Below are 13,353 nucleotides of genomic sequence, written 5' to 3' on the forward strand. Positions count from 1 at the left end.
CCCGTGCCAGGAGATGGGCACTGCCTCGTGCTGCAGTAGGGTGGGAGGCAGCTGGAGCTCTGCTGGCAGGGACAATACTCAGGGATGTGAACAAAGCTTCTCCAGGGTCCAGGGGATTGCTTGCTTCCCTTTCAAATACAAAAGTGGGGGGCACTGAAGGATTACAAGCAGCAGGATGTGGTTTTCCCACACCATCCACGGACACCATGGAGCTGGATGCTGTTGGGTGCTGAAACTTCACAGAAAAATTCCGGGAAAAGAGTCCCCCACTTGCCATCTGTAGCTTTGGATGATGACGCTCTCTATGTGTTGCAGCAAAGCGAAGATTTAAAAGAGCAACAGCTTTCCAAGCACTTAGCAGAGTATTTCCCCCCACCCTCCCCATAGGATTCTTTCCCGGAGAGTATTTAAAATCCAATTATTTACTCCACAATGCACTGGTTATTTGGTTTCTTCTGGCATCTCCCAGTCACGAATGCCCTCAAGCAGATCAGTTTCAACCTTCAGAAAAACCTCTCTATTAGCATTTGATCTTGTCAGGCTCTTTTTATAGCCGCTCTCAAAGCTAAGTGGAAGCTGCTCAGTGGCTACCTGCCACACTGGGGCAGGGGGGCAGATGCCAGATAGCAGGGACAGGGTGCAGTCCCCACGAAGGAAGCTTCAAAGCACCGATGATGCACAAACAATGCACAAAAACTGTATTGCTCTGAGCTGCTTCCCATCTCCAAGGCAAGGTGAGACCCCTTCGGGGAAAAGCAAAATGCTCCATCCTGTTGGTGCCATCACCCTGGAATGGGGGCTGTGCTGGTGCATCCCACAGAAGGAGAGAGTGAGCAGGCAGCCTGCAAGTCCTTTCACACCTTCTGCAAGAGCCTGGCACTAATGAGGCCCTGGCCAAACTCCAGCAAGAACCTGACATGCTGCCTCCCGTTCCTGCCCTTTTCATGGCAAGTAAAAAAGGGATTTCTTTCTCTCTTCCTTATTCTAGCATCTGCAGGCCTGATGCTGATGATTCAAACAGTGAAGACACTCTGTTGATCTTTTATAGATTCTGGTTCCAGCTATACATCACTGGAGGCAGGTACTTACTCTTAAAGCAGTTGTTTTGTGATGAACAGAGATGATAAAGCCAGGTTTTCTCCAGGTTTTGAGTCTTATACTTTAACTCCCAGTTTTAGGAGGTCCAAGCTAGGTATTTTTCATTATATGGGGTGTTGACTGTTTCACTGTGACTCCTGATGAACACCAGGATATAGCTGATGAATCTCACAGACTATGCTGGGAGCTGAAAGCAGATATATACACCAGTGTATCAGTTGGGAAAGGAGGTTGTAAAGCACATCTCAACAAGGTTACATGGGAGTCGTGTGGCAGAGCAAGGAGGGGATACGGGGTCTACAGTAACCCCATACACACACCTAACATTGATCCCTTTCTTCTCAAGGAAAGCTGATAAACCTGGAGGTCCCTCTTTACCTAAAGCAGCATGGCTCTTGGGCCACTGGTGGGTGAAGGACCAGCTCTGCCCCTGGGCAGCAATGTGTGCTGGGGTATCCCCACAATCCCAGCTGCTCCCAGCTTCTCCCTTGGTGAGCCCCTCCTCAGGTGGAGCCACCCACAGACATCATAAGCCTTCCAAGAAGACCTCTGCGAGGAATAATGCCGCTGATGGATGATGCCTGTCTGCGTGGATCGTCTGCCAATAGGTCACGAATTACTCAGATGTGCCTGTTATCCCGAATTATTCCCTGATTCACGCGGCAGCTTACGCAGGATCTCCTTGATTAGATTCCTCAGTATCAAACGCCTCGGCTCTTCGGCCTGACCTTCTCTCCACGTAAGCCTCCAGGCCATAAAGCTCTCTTATCCAAAATCTTGACCTCATGTTTAATTTTATCACAGTTGACGTTAACGGAGGTTAGTTGGGCTTGAGCACGCACTGGAAGTTAAGTGTTCCTGCACCAGGGCCCCCGTGCATTTCCCAGCGCTGACTGATGACCTGAATTTAAGGATGCCTTTTCCCTGGCTTCGACAGGCTTCAGCTTGGCACTCACAGTTCCTGGAATCAGTTCTCCACCACTGATGATGATGAATCAATCGTTTGCTTTCTGAACGTGTTCCACAGAATTCCCTCAGCCTTCAACATGCTGGCAGGCTTTCCCACCACAAAATTAGTTGGCTCAACAGCTCTTGGGACAGTGAGCACCTCGTGTATGGTTCCTGTCTGGAAACAAATGGATTTAAACATCTGAAGTGAGCTTTTGTGGGAAGACCTTTCTCAGCAGGGCCCCAGACTGGGTGAGAACCAGACTCAACAAAAATGGGTTGGTGGGCAGAGGGGGGTTGAGGAGAAGGAAGGGTGCATGAGGGTTGGTGTACTGACATCAGTCAGCCTGGTGGAGTCTGGATAGGGCTTTTACAAGTTCAGAAGAGCCCTAAATACCTGACGTCACCTGGGTGGTTCGATGGAAAATCCCTGTGATGCTCAGGTTGAATTCATCTCCCATCAGATATCTGTAAGGTTTTGGTTGGCTTGCTTGGTTGTGTAAAGCCATAAAATCATCCAGGCTTCCTCTCTGGTGAGCAAAAAGACAAGCTAAAGTTCAGTCCAGGACTTGATTTATTCCAGGTATTCAGACCAAGATGGGATGAATGAACCTCAGACAGTCCTTTGGTCATTGAGGGATACATCTTTTGCTGCAATAACCAGTTTTCGGATGGCTGAAGGTAAACTGAACCCTACCTCTTGGTTGGTGCCCACCTGCAGGTCTCCACCACTCTCTGAACATCTCAGTCTCCAGGTCCACTTCCACATTTTAATCCTCCACAGCTGCTGCATGAGGAAGGACCAGGCACCTTCATCCAGCAGGGTATCCCATACACAGGGCAAACCTCCTTTAGCAACTCCCCCAGAGGTGCTTCAGCAGCAAGATTGGATCCTGCTGCCAGGAACAGGCACTTCCCACAACATCTCCTAGTTCTTCACTAATATTTGCTGGCACAAAGCAGTTCCCTTAGTCCTTCATATCTCTTTTGCTGCAGTTTAAACCAATCACTCCTTGCCTTTCCCTCAAGGGGGAGTTTTGGGTGTATTTGGAGCCTGTTCCTATACCCTCTCCTCAATCTTCTCTGCTCTTGGTGAAAGTGCCCCAGCTCCCCAGTTTCCCCACATTGGCTAGTTCTTCCACACTCACACAGAAAGTTTCCAGTATTTGTGAGGCCGCTGAAAAAAGTTTCATCCACCTTCACAAACTGATTGTCAGCATACAGCACAGAAGCCCAGACTCAGACTGAGAAGAGCTTTGCAGAGAAGGACTTGGAGTTATCAGAGGGTGATGTGCAGGCACAGCCCAGAGGGCAGGTTTGATTAGATATCAGGAAGAAATCCTTCCCTGTGAGGGTGGGCAGGCCCTGGCACAGAATGCCCAGAGAAGTTGTGGCTGCCCCATCCCTGGCAGTGTTCAAGACCAGGTTGGATGGGGCTCAGAGCAACATGGGATAGTGGAAGGTGTCCCTGCCCATGGCAGGGGAGTGGAAATTATCTTTAAGGTCCCTTCTAACACAACTCGTTGTGATCCTCAGACCACGATTTAGACTTTAGGTTGATGCCCCTGCTTTCCTAAAGACACACAACTCCAAAGCCGGGTAGGGAAGTTCAGTGGGGCACCTCTGGCAATCACATTACACCGACTTGAGTGCCAAAATGGGGCTGGGGAAAGCTGAAGGCTGGACACTGGGCCAGGTGTGGGTGTTTATGTTTTGGCATAATGGAGAGCACATTTGCAAAGAGGAATTAATCATTTTTGCTGATCATTTTAATTGTTGGACACTGCCTCTCTGCAGACTATTCATGAACAGACAACAACTTTCTCTAATTTAGTCATTAGTCCTAATTATTCACTCCATCTCTCCTATTAATAACATGCAGGCAGCAGACTGACAGCAAACAGCTCCATGCAATTATTTTGCTCAGTGAAGTTTGAAACACAAGCAGTGCCAGGTATTTCTGATGGGGCACAGATTGCCCAGTGCATCCCTGCCTACCCACCACGTGGCTATGAAATCCTAGAACCGCATTTCTGGTGTGAATGCCCCTGTCTGCAAAATGAACACGTGCCAAAAAGCTGCTGGTTCCCAGACTCAAAGGCATTTGTTTGAATATCATTGAACAGTGAATAAAAAGAAGGACCAAGGCAAATATATTTTACACAGCCCCCCCCCCCAAAAAAAAAATCACGATTCTCAACTCTGCAGGAAGCAGCTCTCTCTAGGTCCATAGTGTATCTGTATATTGACAGTGAGAAAGTTGCCACCTGAAACGGAGTGATTCATTGCAAGGGTACATGAGCAGTATCCAATATTTAATTACCGTGGGTAATTAGCTACATCACATTGCTTTCCTCCTCCCACACCATGATCTAAGCATAGTCAGGCACCTGAGCAGTATTTGCAACCCTATGCCTTTCTTTCCCTGTTACCTGGGCAAGGACCCTGCACAACAACAAACCATCAGTGAGTTATTTAAGGCTTAATGGTTTTCAGAGCATTTGAGGCTGTAGCCCCAGATTCCACCTTTAGAAAGAAACAGAAATAGGGATCTCCTTTATGCACATAGAGACTAAATTTAAAGACTCAAAACAGGCAAAAATTGACTGCTCCCAAGCATATCCTCATCCCTTGGAAGAAGCAGCTGCAGCATTAACTCCAGACAAAAATCCCTGCTAGAGGAAGCATATCGACTTCTGATGGGGAGAGCTCCTGTCTTGGTTTTAAATTCACTCAAGATGCAGAGTTTATTCAATTATCAGCCATCTAGAGACTGAAATGTGGCTTCACTCCAAACATCAACCGGGCAGGGGAGATGATGACAAACAGGTTAACCCTTCATCTACCCTCCAGCTAGGCAGAGGGTGGGCAGCAGGATGGCACCGAGCAATCCAACACACACGCATCATGAATCTGCAAGGTTAAAGCTATTGGCTCAGTCCCTCACACGCAGAAAGGGCTTTGACACTGGCTATGCCTAGGAGGGCAGGTGGAAAAAAAAAAAAACAAAAATAAAATCCATGTGGTGTGGTACCCAATGGGAGGATGCTCTGTTCACAAGCCCCCTTTTGTAAGGGGACCCCGTGCAGCACAAAGGGCTCTCTGTCCTCAGGGGAGACCCACGGCTGTAAAAACAAAGAGAGACACCGGGAAAGCGTCTGGTTCATTATTCCCCTCTGAAAAGCTCTCCAGCATAAGGCCTTTTAAAGGAAGACTCTGGCTATGAGGGGGGTGTGGATTAAGACTGAGATTCATTGGAAGAGGCAAAGGGGGGAGCTGGCAAGATGTAAATCCTCACCAAATGCCTTGGGAAGCACGGAGGGTCTTGTGCTAGCAGCCAGACCCACATGCCAGCACATGGGGCTCCTGGGAGAGGTCAGAGCTGCAGCCATATAATGTATTTCACTCCTCTAGGATGCATCTGAAGCACTCGAAGGGCAGCACTCTCACAGAAGTTACCTTAATGCCACTGGTTTTGCTGGGGCTGCTCAGCCACACTCACTGGTGGCTCTGGAGAGCAGCAAGATGCTGGAGAGGAAGGAAGCACCAACCAGCACAGCTTTTCCACGTGCTGCTCAGTCTGTTTTCAGCCCTAATTATAATTTCTGCTGGAGGAGGAAGGTTATATAGTATTTGGGATGTTAAAACCCGAACCCGTTGCTTTCTGGGAATCTCTTCCTTATTACACTGCTCTGACTCGGAGCTCGCAGCATCGTCCTCGCCAGGGCATTCCTGCCAAAGCGAGATTTGCTCTCGAGGGAACCGGGGAGCAGAGCCCTTCCCGGCAGCAGGAAGAGATGGGAAGCTGGATCCGTCCCCTGCGAGTGGGACGATAAATGGCCTCTTGCCTTTGTCATTACCTGGCAGAGATGAGTCTGGGAAGCAGCAAGCTGCGCTGACCGAGTGTGGAGCATCTTCGCCTGGGCTGAGCTTGCCCTCTGATGGCAAGCGGCGGTAGTGAGAAGTAGCTCTCTCCCAAAACCATCCCCTCCCTCCACTAAGGGATTTCCCTACTCCACCTAATCGCCCTGGTGCTAACCCAGCATTTTAGAGTGCTGCTGCCGTGAAGGCGTCGTCCCCTCCCAGTGAGGGCAGCTTCTCCTTGGCCGTGGCAGCCCACGTTGTGCCCTGCAGGGCTAAGGGGGTAGGGGCTGGCAGAGGGCAAGTGGGGCAGTGCAGAGTTCCTGCAGCAGCACAAAGAGGGTGACAAGGTCATTGAACTTTTTTTAGAGCACTAATGTAAAGGTACCAAGAAACATGAAAAAAACCACCATAAACTGCTAGGAAGACAGGCTGACAGAATTGGATCTGTCCAAACTGGAGAAGAAAAGGCGCCAGGGAGCCCTTGGAGCCCCTTCCAGTGCCTAAAGGGGCTCCAAAAGAGCTGGAGAGGGACTCTGGACAAGGGAATGGAGTGACAGGATAAGGGGAAATAGCTTTAGACTGAAAGAGGAGCAATTTAGGTTAGATATGAGAAAGAAAATCCTCTCTGTGAGGGTGGTAAAGCACTAAGACAGGTTGTCCAGTGAAGCTGTGGCTGTCCCAACCCTGGAAGTATTCAAGGCCAGGCTGGACAGAGTTTGGAGCAATCGGGTCTAGTGGAAGTTGTCCGGGCCCATGGCAGGGAGGTTCAAATGAGATGATTTAAGGTTCCCTCCAACCCACACAATTCTAGGATTCTATGAACTTCTGCCAGCCATCTACAACTTACCCAGAACAAGCAGCTGACTCTTTTGGGGGGTCCTTGCAGCACTAACCCCTGTCACCTGCCCTCCACCCACTCAGAAAAAAACCAGAGCAAGCAAGGGAAGCAGCCAAGGAGCAGTGGGCTGCCCCATGCAGGGCAACAAGCCAGGGACCAGGAGTGACCCCAGCACAGCAGGACACTCACCAAGAAGGGTCCAGCCTGACCGCAGGAGACAGGGCTGACTGCTGGCAACAGGGTCCATCAACACAGAGGAGTCAGGCCCAAGGTCCATCCAGGAAGAAGATGAGGCAGGACTGGGTAACAGGCTACACAAGCACAAGGTCCCACACACAAGTACAGGAAGGCACTACTGCCCCACATCCCAAAAAAACAAAGGTGTTTAAAGATGACCTTAAATACAGTGCCTGGGCCAATTGCCAGAGGGTGCGTGGGTGCAGGTTCCAGGTGAAGCTGCTCAAGGCAATCAATGCTCTGATGCCCCCAAGGTCATGACACCTGATGCTGCCTCTCCTCTCTCTGCTGAAAGTCAGACCCCAGGGCTCACCCTGATTTTCCAAACCCCATTGATCTGCACAGGGAGAATCAATCACAATAAATGAAAGTGGACTGCAAAATATAAAGGTTGGTCAACCCTCAGATGCTCATTCAACAGGCTTGAAAATACTAAGATTTGAAAGAGGTTTCTCGAGATGTGTTTCACTCCTTGATTTTTTTTAAACCTTGCAGCTCACATTTTTCAATCTGCCCTTATAACCACACAGAACAGGCAAATACTTCCATAAAAACGCTGCAGACTCCCAAAATTCAAGACAGACGAAGATTCCTCCCAGGGAAAAGGCTCCTCCATAGCTTTGCCTCAGCACGCACATATTGAAACAGCAGTTGAAGGACATTTCTCTTCAGGTCTCTGCGGGGCCTGGAAACTTTGGAGACAGTATTTCAGTATTACAGAGGAATCACCAATTATTTTAGCCTCATTTTAGCTTAATCAAGTCAAATTCCTCTGCAGAAGACCTGAATGCTGTAGCTGTTTGCAGTGTAAAGATAACTCTTCTCCCAAATATCTTTCCTTTTTTGTTTTGGTAGTGTTTTTTGTTTGTTGGTTGGGGTTTTTTTGTTTGTTTGTTTTGGTTTTGAGGGGGTTTTTTTGCCTTTTTTTTTTTTTTTTTTTTTTTTTTTTTTTTTTTTTTTTTTTTGGTTTTTTTTTTTTTTTTTTTTTTTTTTCTGTAAAAGATCAGGGCTTTATAAACACAGCAGTAAATGTTAATATTTCAGTTTGCTAATTCTTCGTTTCTCAAAGTGGTTGAGCCATTTTTGCTTAAAATCTCTATGCCAGCTTGGAGTTAGCCTGAGGCCGAGGCATAAAATTCCACATGGAAGTGGCAAAGGTGTTATGAAGCATTGAAAAAAATCTTTTCTTTATAATAACTCTGTATAATCTTAACTATAATAGTTGTCACTAAGCCTCTTCCCTCTTAGCCCTACTTGCTTCTGCACTATTAAACTAGAAAAGAAATTAAAATAAACAATCAGCCAACCCAGTTCTCCATAGTTTCTGCTCTATTCACATCCCAAGCAGCCTGAGTTAACCTAAATTGTTTATTTTATATTCATATTCTTTCACAATCAAGTTTTAGGTGATGACCAGACACTTAACCTGAGTTTCTACATGAGCAATTAGTTCCCACCCCTCTCTCAAAACATATTCCCTCTCCTCCAGATCCTCGTGTCTCTGTGTCTGACTGCAGGGATTGAAATTCAGAGAGATGTGTCCAGGTTTCTCCTGGTATCCTGGGGAGGGAGGGTACCTGATGGGTAGGAACTGGGGCTCCTGGATAGCTTTGCTGCAGGTTCACCTCAGGAGAAGTTGCTGACAGCCTAATTTTCAGATTTATGGAGCATTAAGAATTCCCATTGACTCTGTAACCAGGTGATGGATCTGTCTATGCTTCATTTTTCTCAGCTATAGAATGGGAGAAATGGCATTTCTGTCACTGGCTAGCTGGGAGGTTAATGCAATGAGTATTAATAAAGTTCTCTAATGACCTCTGGAGCAGCAATTCCCAAGCCAGGATGGCAATTCCTTGCAGGGGTTGCTGTGCTCCTGAATGGACTAACAGATCCAGTGGAAATTAGGTAGCAATGGAAGCTGAAGTAATTTTCCTAATGAGTCATCAGCAGTCAGGAATGGAGCCCAGGGCCCATGAGGTGATTGTCACTTCCCCCAAACATGTGGCCCTTAAGTCGCTCTGTGTGAGAGAAGTCTCAGTCTCCCTGCATGGTGACCCATGCAGAGCATCCTAAATTTCCATGTCTGTGCAGCCACTGGGCGTCATGGCTACAGCTGCCTGTTGCACAGGGAAATGGAGCTGCAGCCCTAAATGTCACCAACTCGGGGCTTATATTAAGTAGGATTTATGTAGCCATAAGAGGAGAATCTTATATTGATATTAAGGTTCATTCATCTACGGACAGTACTTGTCTGCTCCTTCCTTTAATGCCACAGGTAGGGCGTCCTCTCTCCTTGCACAGGATCAGAACTGCTCCTTTGCTGGCTAGGACATGGTCAGTGACTGGCTTAGGAGGCTGGAAAATACAGAAAAACAAGGGCAGATTCCTACAGTCAGTCCTACAAAATATAAGCCTATCAGAAACAGCAGTGTCTTTGTGTAAAATAATCAGTAAGGACTGTAGCTGGAGGCAGCTTATCCCAGAGGAACTGATTTGTTTGCAGCCTAAGTTTCAGGCTACTGAGGAATGGGTGATGTTTGCTGGCTGGGCAGGAGGTGCTTTCCTTGCTGTGCTCCACACACCTTTGAAGGCAGAGAGACAGACCTCCTTTAAGAGGACGTACCAGGGTAACACCCAGATTAAATGAGGACACACGAGCAATCCTGTGGGAGCAGGAACCTAGGAAGGATGTGCTACTTGAGGGTGCAGGTGTCCCCAGATCAGGACTCTCCCCTCTCTCCTGAATCCATCAGAAGTTGTGCTTCTGATGCAGATGCAGAATTCCAGCCTGGAGGCAATGCAAGGGCACTGGAGGAGACAGAAGCCTGATCTATCCTGTTTCACTCTTGCATCAAGATTAATAACAGTGTTGGCGATACTTGGACAACACTAAATTATTGTCCAATACTTGGACAATATCAAATTAATTCTCAGAGCTCATTTTGTGCTAACAAGGACTGGAAGATAACTCACACATCCCTGCTCCAGCTGTGGTGAACTTTAAAGCTGGGAGACTGTATCCATGTGCTTCTTCCTGCTCCAACACACAGGTATCTCCAGGAAGTGGCATCTAACCTTCCCTTAGGCTGCATACAGTGATCATGGAACTGGTAATGCAAGGCAATCCCAGGAAAGAAACATCTCCAGGAGCCAGAGGCTGCTCAATATGTACACAGGCCATGAAAAGGGTCTCCTAAAGCTCAGGAATTAGGGAATTGTTGCTTAGGTGCTGAAGGTGCCGAGTGACACACTCAGTGCTGGGGCTGTGGGTGTAGGGGATTATATATAGGCATAAGTGGGCATATATTTAATCTTTAACAGCTTTTACCTGTGTTATTTTTCCTCCCTGGAGCACAGTCATTATGACTTTTGAGGGATCAGCCAGTATTTCAGTTCGTGTGAAGAATGTGGGTGTGCTATTGCCAATACTACCCCTTATTGGTGCTTTGTTCTTCCCTTGGAAGCCCAAAAGTCCTTTGCAGACACTCATCCATGAGGCTTTTGATCCCTCTGGAAGACAAGGAACTGAGCTTTCCTTTCTCTTAGCAATAGGAAACACGATGCACACAGACAGTCAGGCTCAAAGAAAGGTCTAAATAACAGTAATTCCCTTTTGCTCCCACTGAAAACAGGGGGAATCGTTACATTTCAATGGCTTTGTAGAGTTAGTCCTTGAGACCTGCTGGTCAGAAAGTTATTTACAGAAAGCAGGGGAACCCCATGGATAAAATAATGATCAAACCCCATCCAAAACACCAAAAAAACCCACGCCAAAACTATATAAAAAGTCACCTTTTAATAACAGCAATAAAGAGTTCAATCATGGGAGTGGCTCTAATAGCAGATGTCAGCCTGTAAAGATAAGACTGCTGACCTGGATCTCATGGGAAAGCTGCCTCTGAATTTCCTGGCTTGAACCGAATCCTTCAGACAGACACTTTGAGTTTTGCTGACAGTCTTGGGGTTTTTTCCCAACATGAGGGACAAAAATACTGAGGCAAATATCCAATGGTACTTGAGCACCACTGAGAGGGCAGGTCAGGAGGAGCACTCCACAGCTCACACCCCCTTCGGCAGCACCTCCAGAGTAAATCCAGAGCCGGTTTTGGCTGTGCTCCCTTTGGGACATTTGCCATCCAGCATCCCTGCCACCCTGCTGCATGCCTGGGAGGTCTGCTGACCAACACTGCCTACCTGAAGCCACCTTTTTTTTTCCCTCAGACAAGTTCTACCAGCTCTCATACTGGTTTTACAGCCCACTCAGGGCTCACTCTGCTGTCCCTACTGGGAGGATTGCTGCAGAGCTGATCTCTTTGGGCGTTTTCCCATACCTGGGTTTAGGATTACCCTCCTCAGGGAATGCCTTGGTGTTTCACCAGCTGCCTCTTTAACCCTAGACACGTAAAGCTGACTGCAGACAATACAGTTACTCAGTGCAAAGCAGGAAATGCACTTCCTTAGGTTGCTGGAAGATAAATGAAAGGGAACAGCAGGTTATATCTCTGCAGTACTTTGAGCCAAGGCTCAAGTTGAGTTGATAGCTGCTGTGTCTCATGAACTTCTCAGTTTGGCTTGCAAAAGGGTAGGTCTGGGGGCAACGTTTCCTTCAACACCCTGAACATCACTGAGGCATCGTTCCTCAATACTTTATGCATTAACTTGTGCAGAAAGTGGTCTGCCCTTGTTTCTGTACAATCCTGGGCTTCTGTCAGGAATCAGGAACACTCTGTGGGCCTTGCTATTGGGATTCCCACCTGTCCAGGCAGCAGAGCTGGATCAAGCCCAGCAGAAGCTGTTCAGTCATTACCAGACACCTATCACAGAATCATTTAGGTTGGAAAAGACCTCCAATATCATCCAACCTTTGACCAATCACCACCTTGTGAACTAGACCACAGCACTGAGTGCCATGTTGATCAGTCGTTTCTTAAACACCTCCACAGTGGTGACTACACCACCTCTTATGGCCAGCCCATTCCAACGAATAAATTCCTCCTGATATCCAACCTGAACCTCTCCTGGCCAGGTTGAGGTTGTGTCTTGTCCTCCTGTCCCTTGTTCCCTGGGATCAGAGCCCTATTCCCCCCTGGTCCACCCTCCCATCAGGGAGCTGCAGAGAGCACAAAGGTCCCCCCTGAGCCTCCTTTTCTCCAGGCTGAGCCCCCCTCAGCTCTCTCAGCTTCTCCTCATCAGACTTGTGTTCCAGCCAAGGGGCAGCCACTGTTGACCAGCACCCCCAGGTCCTTTTTCAGCTTTCCAGCCACTCTTCCCCCAGCCTTTAGCACTGCAGGGGGTTGTTGTGACCCGAGTGCAGGACTCGGTACTTGGCCTTGTTGAACCTCACACAATTGGCCTTGGCCCATCGATTCATTCTTTCTGTGGGGCTGAATGATGCTCAGGGGCATAGAGAAGCATGATCTATCAGGCTTGTACACATCTAAGGTGTAAGTGCAAGTGAAAAACCCTGTGAGAGATAGATCAGCCCTGGCCCTTCACTGGACCCTTCTGTGGCACTGTGGGCTCGGGGTGGGCAGGGAAGGTATTTGAGGGAGAGCCTGGCACCTCAGTGCTCTAAGGGAGATCACAGAATTACAGAATGAATTAGGTTGGAAAAGACCTCTATGATCATCAGGTCCAAGCTGTGACTGATCACCACCTTGTCACCCAGCCCAGAGCGCTGAGTGCCACATCCAGTCTTTGCTTAAACACCCCCAGGGATAGTGACTCCACCATCTCCCTGGGCAGCTCGTTCCGATGCCTAATCACCCTCCCTGTGAAGAAACTCCTCCCCTGGTGCAAGCTAAGACTATGTCCTCTTGTCCTGTCACTTGTTGCCGGTGAGAAGAGCCTGTGAGGTCCGCCCAGCTCCCTCAGCCGCTCCTCACAGGACTTGGGCTCCGGGAACCGTGCGCCGCCAGAGGCGGTGTCGGGGGGAACGGCTTCCCTGTGGCACCGGCAAGAGTTGCCGGCAGGCTGCTGTCCCTCAGATCCCGCAGGGCTCCCTGTCCCTCCCCTGCGCAGCCCCGGCCGGGGGGGCAGGGAGCCGGGCGGTGTCCTCGCACACACAGCCCCGGCCGGGGGGACAGGGAGCCGGGCGGTGTCCCCGCACACACCCCCGGCCGGGGGTGTGTGCGGGGACACCGCCCGGCTCCCTGTCCCCCCGGCCGGGGCTGTGTGTGTGTGGGCACCGCCACCCCCGCGGGTGCCCCGAGCACTGAGGGGAGGGGAGCGTCCCCCGCCCCGCCCCGCCCCGCCCCGCCCCTCAGGGGGCGCGGCCCCGCCCCGCGCACGCGCGGCCGCGCTGTCCGCCTGTCAATAAAGCTTGAACCAGCGCCGCGCCGGGGCCGCGCTTGGGCTTTTTTTTTTTT

General features: G+C 49.2%; 1 long non-coding RNA gene across 2 annotated transcripts; it reads right to left on the minus strand.

Moving 5' to 3' along the window:
- Nucleotides 1-8,562: 8,562 nt before the first annotated feature.
- LOC114068082 lies at nucleotides 8,563-13,004 on the minus strand. 2 transcript variants are annotated; one of them, XR_003573512.1, is made up of 3 exons: nucleotides 12,871-13,004; nucleotides 10,314-10,495; nucleotides 8,563-9,340 (listed from the first exon to the last, which is right to left on the minus strand). It is a non-coding gene; the product is annotated as an uncharacterized LOC114068082 (long non-coding RNA). The 2 variants fall into 2 exon arrangements; XR_003573511.1 differs by lacking the exon at nucleotides 12,871-13,004 and having other exon boundaries at nucleotides 10,314-10,694.
- Nucleotides 13,005-13,353: the final 349 nt, after the last annotated feature.

Source organism: Empidonax traillii, unplaced genomic scaffold (genome assembly GCF_003031625.1).
Source record: "Empidonax traillii isolate 1590-97213 ecotype Southwest subspecies unplaced genomic scaffold, ASM303162v1 scaffold1002:size361594, whole genome shotgun sequence".
NCBI classification, from domain to species: Eukaryota; Metazoa; Chordata; class Aves; order Passeriformes; family Tyrannidae; genus Empidonax; species Empidonax traillii.